At 37.9% G+C, this 13,161-nt stretch overlaps 1 protein-coding gene across 2 annotated transcripts in view; it reads left to right on the top strand.

Annotated features, from left to right (window-relative positions):
• The first annotated feature begins 9,960 nt into the window (after positions 1-9,960).
• ARHGAP15 (Rho GTPase activating protein 15) overlaps positions 9,961-13,161 on the top strand; it is a 466,873-nt gene continuing 463,672 nt past the window's right edge. The window contains exons 1-2 of one of the 2 annotated variants that reach the window (XM_087950078.1): positions 9,961-9,994; positions 10,212-10,266. The gene's annotated coding sequence lies outside the window, so the exon portion shown is untranslated. Of the gene's footprint in view, positions 9,995-10,052; positions 10,267-13,161 lie in introns of those variants that run through there. The other variant, XM_026673513.2, reaches the window with a different exon arrangement.

The following is a 13,161-nucleotide window of genomic DNA, read 5'->3' as shown; positions in this document are numbered from 1 at the left end:
CCTAGCCGCTGTTAACATACATCCCATAATTCTTCATTTATTTTGAGGCATAACTGGTAAGTGGTAACAGGGAACAGTTTGCTTTGTGTGCCGCAAAGCATGTCTCATTTATTGCATATGGATATTTTTTATATCAGAACATTGGCCCTTGATCTTGTACACAAGAGATGAGTTTAGATCTCTGTAAGAGATACTTATTGAATCCAGGATGATTGCCTGTTATTTGATCAAAAGAGAAGATTTCCTCTTCCTCCCCTCCTCTTCCTCAACAGCAACAACAATGGCAACCAAACAACATACAGAGAATGCCCAACATCATCTGATTTGATTCTATCCACCGTGAAGCCCTCAAAAGATTATCTATGAGAGAAGAAGGCCCTCAGCTGTTACGTTTTAATTGTCCCCCCATTCTAAGAAGTCATAAGAATAAATGTTCAAAAGCACTATGGAAAAAATATTCTGAAAAGAAATGGAAATTTCTGATCAAATTTTAAATTCACTTGAAATTCATCCCTGGTAAATTGGAAGTAATTAGAAGAACTCTCATTAACATGAATAACCAGTTCAGCACACACGTATGCACATTTAAAGAGTAATATATGTTAAATGTAACCTTTATGTTCAGTTATTCATTTCTATACATGTTTTACAATATATGACATGGTTTTTCAAAGGTTTAAGAGCTAAATTATTCCTTTTTTCTTAGTAAAACTAGTTTAATTTCTTACAAGCTCAAACACAACAGGGAACTAAGACATTATTTTTACAGAGATGTTATCCTTTGAACTTGGATGATATTGTCTCAGAGGATCACAAAGCTTGATGAGTTTAAAGTATAAAAGTTTCTAGTCAGAAAAATTAGCCTAGTATTTTTTTTCTGTAGAATTGGTGTGTGTGTGTGTGTGTGTGTGTGTGTGTGTTAGTTATGTGTCAAAGAGGGGGAGAAGTCATCATTCCTATTTCAAAAGCCCAGAGGAGGAAATGGCATCATTTTTTAAATCTACTTTCAGTGCCCTTCTTTTAAATTCACACGTTGGGGAAAAAGATAAAGACTCACAATTTTGCGTTCTTATCCAGTTCAGAGAAATCTATATGCATCCAATTGACCAATTTGTTTTGTTTTGTTCCACTTGTCACTTTGAAATACAGGAGTCCTCTCAAAAAAAGTGAGGGAGACCAACATTTGAAATACCCAGAAGGGGCTTCGGTGCATGTATGGTTCAGCAGGACAAAAGGAACCAGTGAAGCAAAGCAATACATACTCTTCACCTTCTCTTAAAAACAAGAATGCTGCATTCCCATGTGAAACAGCTTCGAAGACATGCTTCAGTCAAGCTGTCTTCAAAGCAGTGAGGACATGACACAACTTCGGTAGATAGATTGCAACATAAAGCATGTTTTTTAAAAGAAGGAAATCAATAGAATTCAGTGGAATGTTAGTACTCAAGGGTGTGTTTCTTCTTTGGACTTCCTCAAAGGGCTGGTGAAAACCAGAGGCTGCCTAATGTGACTTTTGCCCTGATTTCAAAGCCAGCTGGTATTGTTTACTGAACAGAGTGGGAAATAATAAAAGAGAAGATTTGTAGCTCAGGGTTGACATGAGGGGTCCTTGGTGCTCTCTGGGTTTGCTTGCTTTGTTGCAGACGTTTCATTACCCAAACTAGGTAACATCATCAGTTCTGTTCTAGCACTGATAATGTTACCTAGTTGGCTAATGAAACATCTGCAACAAAACAAGCTCAGAGACCACCAAGGACCGCTTAGTGAGGGAAATGTCAACTATATGCTGACTACCTGCGGATTCAGTCTGAGATGACAAAGCATGCCTACGCTCCAATCTTGTACAGCTGGGCAAAAGCATGGAAGCTAGAATTACATCAATGTTAGGAGGTCTCTTTAATGCTCATCTGGTATCTTGAAAACTTGGAAAATGTCAGAGGAATTTCCCACCAACATTTACAATGCACATCTTATAGTGGAGCCTCTGAATGGTTTTAAAGACTTCTTCCTGGGTTCCTTGTTACCTGGGCTGAGTTGCTGCTTATGTTTGTCCCTTGATTATTTGCATTTGTTTTTATTCCTTCCAAGTCTTATCATTTCTCATACCCAGTTTCACAGGATTTCTAGCATTTCTTTGGCTCATTTTGCAAGATATATATTCTACCTTATGGACACATGCAATCATAACAGATCAGCTGGTTTTGAACTGAGAAGTGGCTGACTGACCATATCACCTCCTTCTGCAGCCAGATTCATATTTAAATGTCGGTATTATTTGCATCTGTCTGCTGTTGGGCATTAAATGTGAAAAGTGCTTCCTTCTGCCCAAATATTGTTTCATTAGGTAAAATAATATTCACCTCAAACAAATAAAAAAGAAAAATTATATTTGAGAAGGGGAATTGATACTATCTAATTATTAGGTGCAACGTATGGTTACTGCTAAGTAATATGAGGTTAGACCAGGGTTGGAATTCTACAGGTTCTCACCTATTCGCTAGAACCGGTTGTTAACTTTCTAAGCAGTTCAGAAAAGCGGTTGTTGGAAGAAATCTCCTTTTGTTTTTTTCTATATTATATTTCCTTCTTATATTCTTGGCAGTATGCCTAGACTTACTGTCTCCAAAGGAGGTGTTGTTGTTTTTTTGCTGGTACTTTCTTAAAGGGGAAGGGTTGTTTTAAGCTTTTTACACTGCTGTTGGGAGGAAATACTCCCCTGTTGGAGTTAGCACTTTGAAGAAATAATTGAATAATGAAGCAGAGCTGCCAGAAAGAAGCTTTTAATGACAAGGAACCAAGATGAGTGACATTCAGCAAGGCTCCTTGGCTAGAAAGATTGACATTCAAACATGAGTTTACATACCCTTTTTGAGTTTTGGTCTAAAACTGGTGACCATTCGAACTTACAACGGCACTGAACAAAGTGACTTATGACCGTTTTTCACACTTACGACTGTTGCAGCATCCCTGCTGTCATGAGAGGCCAGGTGAGGAGAAGCGCCCCTTGATGTGAGTGATGTCGAGTTGGCCATGCCCACCCAGTCACATGATCACCAAGCCACGCCCACCAACTAAACCATGCCCACAGAACTGGTTGTTTAAAAAATTGAATCCCACCCCTTAAGGCCAGTTTCTTAGAAGCAGTGGAATCCTGCCTGTTCCACTACCGGTTCAGTGATCACACACACATGCGCACATAACGTGCGTGCACCTAACACGCACATGCACCTTTCCACACACCAGCTGAGGCCTGCAGTGCCAATCAGCTGAGAGGATAAAGAAGAGAAAAGCGCAGGAACGGGTGGAATCCTGTGTTTTTCTTTCTCCTTTCAGCTGGTTGTTGGAGGCTTTGAACCAGTAACGATTTTTGCTATTGGTTTGGCCAAACTGGGCCAAACCGGTAGCATCCCACCACTGGATTTAACTACTCACTAGGTGAATGTTCCTTTCAGAGAACACCTGAATAAGTATCTGTCTTTTAGCCAACCCTAGCTCATATGTTGGTTACCTTGATAAAATAAAATGGGAATATGACTTCTTTTGTCACTTTGAGCTCGCGGAAGAAGGTGGTGTGATAAAATAAATAGTCTTTTTTTTAAAAAAATGAATTCATGAAATATTTGACTCATGTTGGTAAACTTTATCTGTTTGAGATCATACAGGATCAGAAACTACTAAAGAGTTCAAATTGTAACAATTCTATAAAAAGTGAGGAAATCAACAAAGGAAATTTCATATATACACACACACACACACACATGCATGCATACATGAAAGCACTCTAACACACTTGGATTTCAAGGTGTGATAGGATGGGAAGGAGTCATTTGAAATTTCTTGGTATTTCTTAGCCAATTTCTGGCAGCTCCTTTTCTACAGTGATTAATTAAGTTAATTAGATACACTAAACAGATACATTAACTAATTTTCCCAAATGAAGACAAATTCACAAATTCAAATGAAAAGGAAATCAGATTATGGCAATTAAATTATAATTAATCAAAAGGCTAAATAATCAGAGAACACACTCAAACAGAAATACTCGCAAAGAATCAAATTGTCAAATGTTATTTGGTGTTAGTGAATCAGTTGAATGAATGTTCATGTCAACTTAAGATAAGGAACGTTTTTACACATAACAATACTGGTAGTCCTCAATTTACAACTTTTCATTTAGTGATTTGAATTTCAAATAATCTGAAAAAAGCTGACTTCTGACCAATTTTGACTGTCAAAATTTGGGCGCTTGGCAACTGGCATGTATTTATGACTATTGCAGTGACCCAGGGTCATGTGATCACCTTTTGCAACCTTCTGACAAGCAAAGTCAATAAGGAAGACAGAATCATTTAAAAACTATATTATTAACTTAATAACTGCAGTGATCCACTTAACAGCTGGGGTAAGAAAGCTCCTAAAATGGGGGCAAAACTTACTTAACAACTGCCTTGCTTAACAACGGAAATTTTGTGCTCAGTTTTGGTCATAAGTTGATGACATACAAGAATAATTCTGCTGGATCACCCCAAAGACTATCTAGTCCACTTTCTTACAGAATGCCAACAGAAAACACAGAAACAAGTTGTGAAGATGTTGATCATCTCTTACAGTTCCCCATTGAGAGGACAAGCTATGACACTAGAAGTAGCTGCTAGCCATTATGAGTCCTAGGTAACCTCATTCATGAATTGTGATGATGACAATGACAATGACGATGACGACGACGATGATGATGATTCTGTTGCTTTGCATGTGCACTGATTGCTTCGGTACCGGAGATAAATTCCTTGTGTGTCTAATCACATTTGACTAAATACATTTTTCAAAAAATATACTTGGGAATATAGAAGAAAAATATACATAAATAAGGAGAATGTCTTGAAATAGCAAATTCCACAGGTTAACTATATTCCAGAGTCTTCCATCATTCAGCATGATGAATGACACACACACACACACACACACACACACACTCTGGCTATGTATACTTGTGAGAGTTCCAGCATCCTGAAAACCCTGATGTATGAAACAGTAACACACTTTTTGCTGTCATTTAAAAAATGCTTTGTGAATAAGACTGGCCAAACAAGAAATGTATGTAGCTTGTAGGGCTTGTTCAACTGGGAAAGTTACCTCTTATAAAGACTGTACTTAAAAAAACAATGGCAGTCTTTCATACTGTGCACCCTATTAATGATCTCAAATGTGCTTTTTTTTTCCCTTCAAACTTCATCAGTTCTGATGGCAGGCGGAAGGATAGATCAGTCCTTCATCAGAATTGATGAAGATCAGGATCAGTTCTTCATCAGAACTGATAAAGCTTCTTGGATGAGAAGTGAAACATTTTCTTCTTCCTCTTCCTCAAGGAAAAACCATTCCAGTTGCCTTTTGAAGAAGAAAAAAAAAAACACCTGTGAGACAAGTATGATCTGGATGATTGAGAATCTCCACAGACTTCCTATTAATTATGCATAAAAACTGGAAACTGAAAACACAATACTTCACCACATATTCTGTCCCCTCCAAGGTAAACTTTGGGGAGCTCCATGGCAGTCAAATGCCACATCTTTTTCTCCATCAGGATAGCTGTACTTCCCTTTCCTTCAATCCCGTGCTTCTATTTGGACTTCACACCCACATCAGAGGTGGTATTCAGCAGGTCCTGACCAGTTCTGGAGAACTGGTTATGGAAATTTTGAGTAGTTTGGAGAACCAGCAAATACCACCTCTGACTAGCCCCACCCACATTTATTCTCTGCCTCCCGAGTCCCAGCTGATTGATTGGGTCTTCTTTGGTTGCTCTGCACAGGAGAACAGAACTGGAAAGCAGGTTAGTGGGGTGGGGAGGGAATGGGATTTTGCAGTAACCTTCCTCTGCCACACCCACCAAACCATGCCCACCAAGCCATGCCATGCCCACAGAACTGGTAGTAAAAAAATGTGAATCCCGCCACTGACCCACACTCATATCCCAGTCCATGAATTATGGATAAACAACCCAGCATATTTTTCATAAGAAACGTATTGTTTAAATTGCTTCAACTTGTTTTTGTCACATCTCTGCAGTTTTATCAGGGTGCCTTTAGCACCTAAATGTCTACTGTCCTCACAAACGAGACTGCTCTAACATTTCATGTTCCTCAACTCTGTCAAAAGCACTCTTTAAATAATGCATCAGCATGGGTTGGTAGCCTTGGCTTTAGATATACATTTTAGCTATTTTAAGTGTACTTTTACTGTCAGAGCTACCCAGCACAGCTTCCAACTTCTCAGCGATCAGTTCTGTGACATGGTCTCTTAATGAAACCAACCCCAAAATGAAAGCATGCCTCAGTAACTCTCAGCTCACTTAAATTGGGAAGGGGGGATAATTATTACTTATTCTTTGACTACCCCAAGGTGGTCTTTATAGGAGGGAAGTAGAAAATTCAAATGGCATACAAATAATATTGCTACATGAAAAACAAAATATGAATGCCTGTGGGACAAATAGAAAAAAATCAATTTGCCTTGGTGAATTCTTCTACCTCATCTCGTCTCACTCATATTTTCTTAACTTCCTTTCTTCAAATTGTCTTAGTCTACATCTCTTCTTCAGTTACCTCCCTAGTCAATGTGAAACATTCCCTGGAATTCAAAAGGGCATTTGAGTTCCATTTGTTGTTATTGTTATTGTTATTGTTACTGTTACTGTTACTGTTGCTGTTGCTGTTGCTGTTGCTGTTGCTGCTGTTGCTGTTGCTGTTGCTGTTGCTGTTGTTGTTGTTGTTGTACACAAAAATGACAGTATACACAGCAGACGAGATAACCATGCTGGGTTTTGTATCACAAATCACTAGTCAAACACTTCCCAAGTGTTTAGGACACTGGTGATTGTGATTTTGTCAGCGCCAATTGCTTTTAAGTGCTTGCCTAGGTCTTTAGGCACAGCACCAGTGTATCGAGTACCACTGGAACCACCTGCACTGGTTTATGCCAGAGTCTCTGCAGTTCGATTCTCAAGTCCTGATATCTGGTGATTTTTCAAGTTGTTTCTCATCGATTCGGCTGTCACCAGGTATGGCAATGTCAATGATCCACACTTTTTTCTTCTTCACAATCGTGATATCCGGGGTATTGTGTTCCAGAACTTTGTCAGTCTGTATTCGGAAGTCCCACAGTAATTTTGCATGCTCATTTTTGAACACTTTTTCAGGCTTATGATCCCACCAGTTCTTTGCTACAGGCAGATGGTAGTTGTGACACAAGTTCCACTGGACCATCTGAGTGACTGTGTTGTGACGTTGTTTGTAGTCAGTCTGAGCAATTGTCTTGCAACAGCTCAGCATGTGATCCAATGGTTTCATCCGCTTCTTTGCAGAATCTGCATTTGGGGTCATCAGCAGATTTTTCTATTCTGGCTTTGATTACATTAGTTCTGATGGCTTGTTCTTGGGCTGCAAGAATCAGGCCTTCTGTTTCTTTCTTCAGTGTTCTGTTGGTCAGCCATAACCAGGTCTTTTCCTTATCTACCTTTCCTTGGATCTTTTCAAGGAACTGTCCATGCAGTGCTTTGTTACACCAGCTGTCAGACCAAGTTTGCATCGCTGTTTTCCTATATTGATTCTTGGGTTTGCTGCACTTTGAGCAGCTTCCTCTTGTTGACCTCCATCAAAGCTGGTTCAACACTGTCTTTCACATAATCTGCCAGAGCGTGCTTCTCTTCTTCGACTGTCTGCTTCACTTGCAAAAGTCCTCTGCTGCCTGCTTTTCTGGGCAAATATAGCCTGTCGACGTCACTACGCGGGTGCAGCGCATAGTGTATGGTCATCAGTTTTCTTGTTTTCCTATCCAGGCTGTCCCAGCTCTGCCTGTGTCCAGTTTATGATCCCAGCAGTATATCTGATGACGGGTATGGCCCAGGTATTTATAGCCTTGATGGTGTTACCACCATTCGGTTTGCTTTTTAGAAGTGTTCTGACCCTTTGTGTGTATTCTTTGCTGACCACATTTTTCACTTGCCCATGCTTGACATTGTCCAGCTGCAGTATGCCCAGGTATTTGTAGGCTTCGGGTTGGTGGCACTTGATGGTTTGTCCATTGGATGTTTCAATTCCATCACTTTCTATGATCCTCCCTTTCTTCAGTGCCACTGTGATACATTTGTCCAGGCCAAACTCCATGCTGATGTCAGAGCTGAAAATTCGAACTGTATTGGTCAGTGACTGGATTTCAATTTCTGATTTTCCATATAACTTCAGATCATCCATGTACAGAGGTGAGAGATTTTCTGTGAATTTTTAGCAGTTTGATAGGTTAGTTTTCTATAAAATTGTTGACAGGGGGATCATGGCAATGATGAACAGCAGAGGTGACAAAGAATCACCCTGGGAAACAATAACAATAACCACAATAATAATAATAATAATTGTAGTAGTAGTTGTTGTTGTTATTTTTATTATATCTGTTTGTTCGATCCCTTAATCCCATATCTCAAACTGGCCCAGTGAACTTAAATCTGTATCTATGCACAACCCCATTACTCCTCCCACCTTGAGTATGTAATGTGGGCTTTTGTCTTCCAAAATTTCTTGAATCACTACAAAATCTTATGTATTATTTTTATTCCATTTTTAATCACATGCTTCTGCTCTTTTGCATTTTTTTTATTCATAGTGCTTCTATTCTTCAGCACATTGGAATCTCTAAAAAGCTATCTTGTCTGATTTGGATAAACATTGCAGTTTGTGCCTTCAGTGAAAGTCCTGTCTAAGCTCATTTGTAGTTTAATATTCTAATCCAGTCTTATCGTGACATTCTTGTGTGATCAGACTTTTTCCATGCTTTGGGTCTTAGGGATCAAATAATGTCATTTGCAGCACCAGGAACTGGGCCTTCTTCATCACAACACTCTCCTCTGAATAACTTTCCCTTCAGATTCATAGGGCCTCCATCTTATACTCATCTTCAAGGACGCCCTAAAAATATGGACTTGGGTAGAATGTTTGGGTCTGTTGTGGAAGATTTTTATTTGTTTCCTCGGGACATTTTATATATACAATGTTTTTTTCTTCCTTTTTTGTTTTGTGAAGATAGTCAGAATTATTTTGGAGCTAAGCAGCCTAAATATTTGATTAAGTGTTTAGAGGCGCGGGGGTGGGGGGGTTATTGGTTTTGTTTTTTTCTGTGTTTTTATTGCTTATAAGCCATCTAGAGTCGCTCTGAGCAAGAAGGTGGATATATAAATTTTCTAAGGAAAAAAAGAAGGAAAAGTAAAGTACAGCAAAGCAAGCAAGGAAGGAAAGAAGGAAGGAAGGAAGGAAGGAAGGAAGGAAGGAAGGTGATATATAACACTTGGCCAAATTAAGAGGAAAAATATTTCAGTGTAGAAGTTCAGTTTGGTCTGTCTTTTTCTCTACAAAGTCTATAATTTACGCCTTTCATTACCAACAATTGATCTTTTCCTGCATGTTCTTGTATATCTTTCCAATACATAATTGTCCTGATAATGAATAAGATCATTTTTTAATGAAATAGATTTTAATTCCCTTCCTTATACTATTCCTGGACCACTGTTGCCCATTTTTTCTAGGATAAGAATCAAATGCATAACACTCCCAAATTCTAGAGCAATATCCACTCCCCAAGATCTTTGATGTGGTCCCCAAAGCTTTGAGTTGTTTATAAAAATAATAAATGTGGGATATAACTAAAGTAACACCCACTGTATAAAAATAATAAAGGTGGGATATAAATAAAATAACACTCAGTTTGGTCCAGTTTGGTTAAGGCATCAGCCTAGAAAGGGGGAGACACATTTTTCACAGTTAAAGTTGTTTTTTTTTAAAAGGGGAAGGAAAGACCGAAAGAAGCACTTTCCACCAACATGCTTGATTTCTCAAACACTTTTTTTTTTTTAACAGAAAGCAAAGGAACAGGAAGTTGAAATATTTTCAGCTCAGCTCATTCCTCTTTCTATTTCCTTTGAAACTTGTACAGCTTCTGAGACTGGGTAGTAAGTTGAACTCAAGGTTTTCATGCTAGAGCCTCGGCTCGTTCTTTAATTCCTATTTAGTGGTGTGCTGTTACTGATGGGGTGCTGAACTCCTTTTGACAGGAAGTGGTTTTGCTGTATTTTTCTCCTTGCCTGCTTTGTGCTTGCCTTAGATGAAACAAGATGTGTATTCTTCAGAAGGGGCCCATTTCACATTTCCCGCTTTCTTTTTAAAAAGCTGAAACTGGAGGTTGTTGGGGGAGATGAGAAAAACAGTGAACGGCAGAATATCGGTAAGGAAACTTAATTTGCTTCTCAATCCTCATCTGCAACTTGTATGACACAGCCAGGAAGGGAGTAGAGAAACTTTTACTATGGCGTATTATTTTAATGTAGTGCATAGGGTAGGCAATGTTTTGGGGGGGGAAATACCACTCTCTTTTCAGATACATATTCTGAAAGAATACCTGAATATTTGGGTTGGCATTTATACTGGGTGTACAACTGGGAACATTATCTATCTATCTATCTATCTATCTATCTATCTATCTATCTATCTATCTATCTATCTATCTATCTATCTATCTATCTATCTATCTATCATCTATCTATCTCTATCTCTATTTATTCTATTACATTTTTATGCTAGTCATCTCCCTTACAATATGATTCTGGGTGGCAAAGAAGTATTTTATATTTCAAAAGGTGTAATTTTCCCCCCATAAAAAGGATAAGCAGTTTGCTCAGGAAGTATGAACAGCAAGTGGTTTTAGTGAGAGACAGAGAAGGGATTGAAAGCCAAGAAAATCATAAAGCAATTGAAATGTGTTATCCTGTGATGATAAAACTACAGTTAGTATATTGGGGGTTTGTGGTCCCAGTGTTGAGGTTTATTAGAAACGGTAATCAGCACAGGGAATATCAACAGAAAGATATCTGGAATGCTTGTCACGCTGAATGAACAATGGACTTCGCTACAACAATATATAGTATTTGTCGTAATCTGAATCTAAGTCAGCAATGCCTAAAAGGTGGAGCCCTATTGCAAAAGAAATCTCCAAACTGAGCCCAAGTAGGTACAAACCAGTTTTGATCCATCGAACTTATGCAGACGTATATTCTGGAATATACTATAATTTAACCATGTTCAAATGGCACCTGCTTGAAGAAAGGTCTTTTCAGTGCTATGCAGCAACAATTTTCTAAGATATGGGACAAACAAGAGTTTTTCATATTATTTAATATATAATCCCATAAACCATGAAGATGATTAAAAATGCCCTTGGAATTTAAGGGTAGCAGGTGTTCAACCCTATCCCCTGCCATATACAGGTAGTCCTCAATTTATGATCATAATTGAGCCTCAAAATTATGTTGCTAAATAAGACAGTTGTTAATTGAGTTTTGCCCCATTTTACAATTCTTTTTGCCATAATTGTAAAATGAATCACTGCAGTTGTTAATTTAGTAATATGGTTGTTAAATGAATCTGGCTTCCCCCATTGACTTTGCTTGTCAGAAGGTCACAAAAGGTGATCACATGAGATTAGGACACTGCAACTGTCATCAATACATGCCAGTTGACAAGCATCCAAATTCTGATCATGTGACTATGTGGATGCTGCAATGGTCGTATATGTGAAAAATGGTCATACGTCACTTTTTCAGTACCATTGTAACTTCGGTCACTAAAAATGGTTGTAACTTGAGGACTACCTGTACATAATACACTGCAAGGGCAGGAAACTCATACACATTCGGAGTCTTAACAGGCAGGATTCTAACCCTGTAATGTCAACAAGGAGAAATCAACCTGGGCGTCCACAATTATGTCTCCATTTTAATGGGCGCCATCGAAATGGTGCATGTTTTGGGAATATGTTAACAACATATTAACAAATCTGAACCTTAACTTTTTCCCAAGAATTTATTTCACATAGACATGAGGAACATGTGGTCTAAAGCAGAGATTTTCAAACTTTTTCTTTCTGAGGAACTATTCTTAAAAAAAAAAAAAAAAAAACAACTCTGAATCTATGATCAGGAGGCAAAAATATGTTAGACAATTGATTGTAGAAGATTTTTTTCCCCCTTGGTCTCTCACAGAACCTCATTGAGTTAGTATGGAACTGTTTGAAAGACCTTATTTTAAAGTTCCTTCAAATGTTTTACAACTTCAGTATAGAAAAGATGATAGACAACTTTTTTTCAACAAACTTTTGAGGAAACCAATTACCCTTAAAGTATTTTACGCTGTCCTGAGTGACTGTTTCTTAACATATGAAGCCACTGATTTTACCACATGGGATCTTCCAACTCTGTAAGTTTGGTAGATCATCCATGTTTATTTTTATACTGTTTTAAATATTTGGTAATAATATATTATTGGTTTGGTGGAAGGCAACAGGGAAGGCAAATGATAGAAGTGGAGTACAGTGTAAGCTCACTGCTTTTGTACATGCTTCATGATGTCACAAAGATACATAAAATGATTGGAGCATGTGTCACAATGACTATGCTGTTGCTTTCTCATTTGATGACCCTGCAATAGTTAAACCTGCATACATTATGAGGAATCATAGTATGTTCCTTAAAAGACGTAAAGTCCCCTTTTGTTCCAGATTAGGATTGAGTGATCTTAATAATGTGATCTTAACAAACCGTTCACCTCTTGTGTCATTGCCTCTTCATAAATAAACTACATAGTTCAATCCACAACAATAAAAAGTCCCTGTTGTTTTCATTCTTGCAGACTACTGAAGCTAAGAAATATCTCCAAAGATACACTTTAAAAATCATGACTAAAACTGTTCATTTTTTAAATATGGCTTTGAAAGAGAAATTCCCCATCTACATAAATGTAATTATTAACTTCTCAATCTATTTAAAACATTCAAGTGAACTAAGTATTGAAATTGTTCTCAAAGGTTGATATAAATCTTGATACAAGATTTCAGATATATCTTTTCCCACAAATTTAGGGATATTTTCATCAATTTTTCATCTGGGAAAAGTCATACTGCCATATTTGTACACGTAACAACACTTAGAGAATAGATTAGGAGTTTGAAATATATAGCAGCAATCCCTTTGTTTATTTGATGACATATTGACATTTTATGTGGATCTTAAAGATCTTAGTGTTCTTAGGATTGCACATTATTCTTACGCTCATGTGTATACGCTTA

The sequence above is a fragment of the Notechis scutatus genome, chromosome 1 (genome assembly GCF_049901735.1).
Source record: "Notechis scutatus isolate UNSWTSFEM ecotype Mainland chromosome 1, rNotScu1.2, whole genome shotgun sequence".
In the NCBI taxonomy this organism is placed as follows: domain Eukaryota; kingdom Metazoa; phylum Chordata; class Lepidosauria; order Squamata; family Elapidae; genus Notechis; species Notechis scutatus.
Note: the sequence above shows the minus strand (reverse complement) of the source record. Positions and strands in the feature narration are given on the sequence as shown.